Source organism: Engraulis encrasicolus, chromosome 19 (assembly GCF_034702125.1).
Source record: "Engraulis encrasicolus isolate BLACKSEA-1 chromosome 19, IST_EnEncr_1.0, whole genome shotgun sequence".
Taxonomy (NCBI): domain Eukaryota; kingdom Metazoa; phylum Chordata; class Actinopteri; order Clupeiformes; family Engraulidae; genus Engraulis; species Engraulis encrasicolus.
Window position 1 is genome coordinate 16,242,506 of NC_085875.1, and position 7,500 is coordinate 16,250,005.

A 7,500-nucleotide genomic window follows, 5' to 3' on the forward strand; every position below is an offset into this window, starting at 1 on the left:
TGTTTATTGCTATATCCGTTATGTGGCTCACTTGGATTTTTTCTCAGCCTGCTTTCTATGGGCATGCCCAATTCTTCACTTTAAATCAACCTAAGTATTTATTTTCAAATATGTGCACCTCACCAACTGGTTATTGGTGTTCACTGGTATTTCATACCAAGTTTCGTTTCTGTTGTTTTATGTTGCATTTGGTAATTTAGGCCTATATTTTTTTCTTTCCAATAATGGAGACAGAAGCAAATTTTCAAGTTTCTATACCACAAACTTAAGTCATACTAACACTTTTGTCCCAGCACTAAACCCAGGCCATGATAAATCTCTCCCTCTCTCTTTCTATTATCCCTATCTCTCTCTCTCTCTCTCTCTCTCTCTCTCTCTCTCTCTCTCTCTCTCTCTCTCTCTCTCTCTCTCTCTCTCTCTCTCTCTCTCTCTCTCTCTCTCTCTCTCTCTCTCTCTCTCTCTCTCTCTCTCTCTCTCTCTCTCTCTTAAAAGGAATGTAATATTTACAATCTTAAGTCAGAATCTTAAAACATAACTCTCACATACCTTTAAGGACGTAAGGAAGAGGAGTAGCTGTAAGTAATGGATTCAGTAGTGTCACTGACTTGTCACTGACTGCATATGTGAAAATCCTCTTTTTATACCTTAGTAGTTCTGCAAGGTGTTTTTGGCTGGCCTTACTGTAAGTCCAGGGACACAGATGAGAGTGTATTCCAGTTGATTCTTCCAGTACATATCTATGTGTTCACTCGCTATTGCTATCAGTATTGTGGGAAAGCACAAACCTGTTACCACTGGAAAAGGAACTTCAGCCACGTGCGTATGCACACGCACGCACGCACGCATGCGCACACACACACACACACACACACACACACACACACACACACACACACACACACACACACACACACTCAATGGAATGTGTGTGTGTGTGTGTGTGTGTGTGTGTGTGTGTGTGTGTGTGTGTGTGTGTGTGTGTGTGTGTGTGTGTGTGTGTGTGTGTGTGTGTGTGTGTGTGAGAGAGAGAGAGAGAGAGAGAGTGTGTACATGCACACAGTCATAATCCAACAACATTGCCATCACTTCAAGAAGAGATTTATTTGATCAGGATAAAACTGAAACACACACAGACAATATTGGGAATTATTATATGGTTGTGACGTCATCTGTCGAATGCTCCATTCATTTCAACGGGGCTCCCCAACGTTCGGACGTCTGTTATTTTTCGATAACGGACGGGTTGGTCTATAACAGACCGCTGTCAATGGCAACAAGACTTTTCACTGCTAAAGCGACTTTTCAACAAGACTCTAATCAGCTGCTGTGATAGACAGCACCCGTTGTCCTGGCTACCGCTGTCAATGGCAACAAGACGATCACTGCTAAAGCCACTGGCTTGTATACAAGTCAGTGGCTAAAGCGAATGTTTCATATCACTCCGCAGGGGGTCCGGTCTTTTGTCACTCTAATCAGCTGCTGCGATAGACAACACCTGTTGTCCTGGCTAGCCTACCTAGCTGTTGCCTAGCGGTGTTCCTACGGCACTGTTTTGTTTTGCGCAGCAACAATCTCAACATTAAATAGGTCTAAAGAAATGTCCCCGCATGTGTGAATCATTGAAGTATATCCATATAATAAGCGGGTTAACTTTCGGCGAGTCGGTCGCTTTGTGGAATAGCAGCACTTCAGAGAGAACAAGACCCCTCCGCTCCGCGTCGGGGTCTAAAGATTCTCTCTGTCGTGCTGCTATTCCACGGTAGCGACCTTCTCGCCGAACGTTAACCCTTACTTAATTCAAAGGACAATGAAATATCCACAATAATGAAAGGTGAGTTATCGTGGTGGTCCTGCTCTGTTCAGAGAGTGAAGAGCAGGAAGCCACTGAAGGTGCTGTGGTTATTAACACTGCTGTAGAGGCGTCTGCCGGCTGGCAGCACCAGGTTCACTACATCTCCCGCCTCCAGCTGCAGAGTCAGGCCACCGGACAGGTAGTTGTGAGTCCCGCCGTGGTTGAACTCACTCAGCCACACGAGCTTCTCCTGATTCTTCATCATCCTGATGTGCATCCATTTGGACTGTTGATTATCCATGACAGTGAATCTGAAGTAGTAGACCCCCTTGACTGGAGCTGTGAAGAAGCCCGTTGTGCCGCTGTAGGCCTGTCCCACATTGGTGATTACTTTACTGAAGACCAAGTTCAGGTCGTTGCTCCCAGCCTCTATGGATCCAGATTTAGTCAGACCTGCTGAGAATGCCACCTTGGATTTCTCCGTTGTTTTCTCCAGATTCTCCGCCAGTCGTGTCTTCACTGCTTTCAGCTCTGCCTTTTGTGCTGCGTTTTCCTCCTTCAAACTCTGCACCTCATTCTGAGTGAAAGTAAGCAGCGCCGCCACCATGTTTCTGAGTTCCTTTAGCTCAGCGGAGACGTACAGCTGGGTAGAGACTTCAGCAGTAGCACTAGCAATGCTCTGGCTCTCTGTCTCGACTTCAGTTTGGGTGCTCTGAGTCTGAGCTCCACACATAGAGAACAGCAGCACCAGCAGTGTGATGGCAGCCCTCATCTTCAGTGTCACTGTGAACAAAAAAGAAGACAAAAATGTTTTCAGAATTTCTTCTGGTTCTGAATTCTTCATTAGACAATTGCAAGCTGTACATGGACAGGAGGTGAACATGACACATGGCAAGCTGCACGATATTGTAGTGAGATATAATAGAACAATTCTATATAATTTGCATACCAGAAAACATTTAAACTTCTTACCTTTAAGAACAGACCACCTCACTTGTAAGACAAGTAGGCCTAGGCTAGGGGCAGCTTAGGTGCATTTTTATACCTCGTGACTTTTTGGGGTGGCCTTAAGTCCAGGGACGCAGATTAGATATACTTTAGTTTTCCAGCACACAGTCTGTGTATTCGCCTGTCAGTGTTGTGGGAAAGCACAAACCTGTTAGCAGATATCAGTTAGGAAAGGAAAGTGTACCTATACTTTAACTTACACATGAACACGTGGACCTTGTTGAAGTTATATATGACATGTCCCTCTCTTCCCCTTATCTTCCCTCCCTCCTCTCTCATCCACCTATCAGCATAATGGGCATAGGCGTGCAGTTGCTTGGGCAACACCAAGTTGCCTTTAACAGACAAAAGTGCCCTTTTGAAAGTTCGGTTTTTATTTTTAATTATTTTATTCCTTAAATGTAGGGTTAACGCTGTATTCGATGTTCCCATCATCATTTAGACATAATTGTCAATTAAAATCGCGTGATAATAATGCCCCAAAATGCCTCATGCCCCCTCCAACGGCACACATCTCTCCCTTTGTCAACGTGAGCGCACTTGAACTGACAGATTCGGAAGCGCGTTGCACAGGCAGCAGTGTGGCGGGCAACCCCACATGCCGTTCTCCCCTCCAGCCAGGTAACAATCCATAGCCTATTTATGATGTTGAAAGTTGCGTGTGACTTTGGAAGTGATCTAAAGAGAGCCCTGGCTTTCATAATGAGACTTTGCAAATTGTGCATTTAGGCCCTATCAAATCTACCGCAGAAGAGGTAGCCAATGTCAACAATTAACACGTGTAACATGATTGCAAAAAACATTATATTAGCTTAATGAATCCAGAAGTTGCTCAAACTGTTTCAGGTCTAAAGATTAACAGAATGTTTGGGTAACAGCAAGAGGATTCATGTATGTTTGGGAAACGTTGGCCTCCTGATGAACTATGCAACGCACCAAATCACATTTGTGACAGACGGCATGGAACAGAACAGCGGTCACGGCCAGGGAGAAAAAGGGTTGTGCGTAAATTCCAGCAAATCTGCCACTTATAGCCTTCTGCACAGCACAGCAATCAAAGCAGGGTGGGGGGAAACAGGTAGGCTATAGAGGATTGTGCTTGACACCTCCAGAAAAGAGTAGCCTACACGGATAAAACCTCCAACCCAAAGTAGCAGTTTTCACTCACAATACCCGTGTAATAGACTAAATCCTTTTGACGACGTCTTGAAATGAGAGTTAAGCTTTAATATTCGTTTTAACAGTTTGGAAACACACATGGACTAATTAAAATCGGTACTAATGGAGGAAAAATGACCGGAGATGCAGAGTTTTCCAAGTAAGGAATCTGTTAGAATGAATCGCTTCCTGATCACTGCGCTGGAGACACGCATTTAAAGCGACAGTACACTTTTTAGTCCATGCGGTAAATGATGCACTAGGCATGGTAATCTAATTATTTTAACTTTCCAACATAGTATTCCTCATTTTTTTTAAATGAAATGTTTTGTTTAGCGTACTGTGGAATGTTCATTAAAATGTGAATTTAAAAAAAAAATCACTGAACCGTTATTGCAGCCGCCAGTTCCACATGCCCCCCACCACCACCCCAGGACCTGCCCCCCAAAATGTCTGTACACGCCAGTGATAATGGGCATCACGTTTTTACCAGAGATTCTTTAACTTAAAGTTTAAGTATATAGAGATATGCCAATGTAATAGGTTGCTATGGGCACCTAACATGACCAGGTTCCAGTCTGCCTAAAGGGGCGTGTCATTATACTCCTTGCATTGAATAGAACAGTCCTTAGGTCTGCCTAGGTCTGCCTAAAGGGGGATCACCCCCTCCCCCTTGAAATAATAGAACCCGGAAACAATGGGCCAACGGAACCTCTCTCTCTCTACTCTCTCTGTTTTTAGATGCGTCCCAGCATCTCTATAAGAGGGTCTGTCTGTCCGTCCGTCCGTCCGTCCGTCCGTCCGTCCGTCTGAAACGCATTCCTTCAATTGTGTCTGAAACGCATTCTTTCAATTGTTCCTTCATGTGGCCACAAGGCGGCAGACTTGCCATTTTGGACCGGAGCGAATGCGTGCAAGCATAGCCTTTCTAACCGGATGCTAACGTTGGCGAAAAGTAGCCTAGCCACAGGCTAACTGACAAACGTGAGGCCAACAACTCAGCCGATCGTGATGTACGCCACAAATAGACCAATCGACCTCATATTTAGACACTACAATGTTGATTTCTGCATTCGATTTTCATCAGTTAAGAAATCTAGCGTCGGATTAACACATTATTAAGGTAGTAAAGCGAGTTGCCGCCATGTTTGTTTTCCAGAATCACCACCCGGGTAGAGAGCTCACGTGCAGCATTCTGGGTAATTGAGTTTCACTGCTTTGTGCCTTGACGGTGAAGCTGGTATTGAAAAAAAAGTCCATAAGCGCATGATTCACCCAAACGGTTTTATTTATTTATTATTTGTCGATGTTTAGATTCTTTCCCACATGCACATACTGCTGAAATGGCGTGATACTAAAGGTTGTTAGGCCTAATAAATGTCTGGTAATTTGTAATGTTCACTTCATCTAGGCTATGTGAAATTTCAAATCATAGCCTATGGTTCTTTTCCAAATCCAATAATGATGATAAGCTTATTATACCATAAACTGCAAAAAATAAAGCCATGTCTCGCCATTTTGCTGCCTTGCTGCCTGCCACAATATTTGGAGTGTCCATGATGACCAATAAACAAAAAGTACATCCTCGGGGGGCGTTGACAGGCTAGGAGGAGGCCAGGGGGGCGTTTGGGGGGGGTGGGGGGTGGCATAGTTGGAACTGGCATAGAGGGACGCATCTGTTGTCCGCCTGTCGGCCTTGTTACCTTAAAATGGCCGCTGTTGTTTTCCACACATACTGTACTATGCCAATGATCCACCTGGCTGGAGGACATAATGTATTAATATTGTAGAAGGGTAATGGATATATTTTCTGCTCCCCTCCCTCCTCTCTTAGTCCCAGACAAGCAGCAGTGCAGGAACCTTGCAGAGATCGAAGTATAGCAGTTTCACTGTAGCCTACATCACGTCTTTAAATGTATCAATGATGGTTGCTGTTTACGCTGTTGTGTTCCACACATACTGCACTGTACATGTGGTCCGTGGGCATTAACCCATTGACGCCTAAGGCACCTGCAAAAAAGGGGGCTGAATGCCTGAGCCCTTTTTAAGAAAAGCTGTCCTCAGCCTATAAAAACCTAAATATCTCAGCTTCTGAAGCACATACAAATATGCACTAAGTTGCATTTAAACGCTAAGACCCTCATCTTTCATTAGACTGTTTTCATTCATCTCAAATAAACAGATTTGTAATTAAGTTGTCTCAAATCTCAAGAGCCTGAATGTTGCGTAATGCAGCTCCAGGCGCCAGGGCCAATGTTGCGCAACGCAACATCAGGCATCAATGGGTTAGTAGAGTATTGCTAAGGTAATACATTTTTCCTGTCCCCTGTCATTGTGCCCCAGACAAACAGCAGTGCAGGGGCCTTGAGGAGAGTGAAGTGTAGCCTACATCACGGTTTTAACTACATCAAAGATGGCCGCTGTTCCGACTCTGTTGTTCTCCGCACATTGCCTCACAAACTGTCGGTAAAACTTCACAATAACCTCCGCCAGGAGGTTATGTGATCGTCCGATTTCTGTGTTATCATGTCTGTCCGTCTGTCCGTCTGTCGCTCTGTTCGTTCGCTGCTATTTCGTGGCCTGCCACAAGGTGGCCGAGGTGAATTGAGCAATGACAGGGCGCGCCTGTGAGGTGGATTGATGGACAGTGACCACACAGCCAGAATGTATTACGCGCGGATTTGCTGTGCCTACATGGCTGCGTAGCCAATAGCACACCAAATGATATATAATAGCAGATATGCCGACAATATGGCACACGTCGCAGAGTTTATTGTTCTCTGAGTGTTTGCCCTGTCAAACAAATCAGCGTTCGCGGAGTTAATTGCTCTCCGACTGTTTCCCTGAGGTTTACAAAGGTTGGAGTTAACAACGGCAAACAGTGTTTAACAGTCAACAGACAGCGCCAAGGAGGGAAAGGTACCCAGTTCTCTACATGAAAGGTTAAATAAAGTTGTGTGGCGACAATCACCACAAAGCCAAACAGAATGCACTGCGCGCGGATTTGCTGTGCCTGCATGGATGAAGCGTGCGTATAGTCAATAAATAGCACCCAAACATAATGTAAATATGTAGGCTAAGGCATGCATATCGTCACAACTTTCGCGGAGTTAATTGTTCTCCGAGTGTTTTCCATGTCAACCAAATCAGCTTTCTCTCGCCTGTTGAAGTTTGTAGCCCACGGAGGGAGGGAAAAATAGCCTAACAACGGTGAACAGTGTTGGTTATCAATGATGAACAGACAGCGCCAAAGAGGGAGCGGTATCCAGTTCACTACATTTAAGGTTAATCAAAGCTTGTGTTTGACAGTGATACCAAATCGTTCTCAAAGGCCAAGGTGCCCCCGTAGTCATATCATTCACTCTAGGCTTATGGATTGATATTAATAGCTGCGCTATTTAATATTGTGGCAAAACAATTATGTGATGAAAGGCATAATGCTTCCAATCATCAAAATGTTTATAACAACACAATGAATGAACAATGACACCAGGCTACAGTATAGCGATGGGATACAATATTTTCCAAATTAGGGCCTATAG

At 44.5% G+C, this 7,500-nt stretch overlaps 1 protein-coding gene across 1 annotated transcript in view; it reads left to right on the forward strand.

Annotated features, from left to right (window-relative positions):
* Nucleotides 1–7,500, forward strand: part of greb1 (growth regulating estrogen receptor binding 1) — an 87,537-nt gene that overhangs the window by 49,796 nt on the left and 30,241 nt on the right. The window lies entirely within an intron of this gene.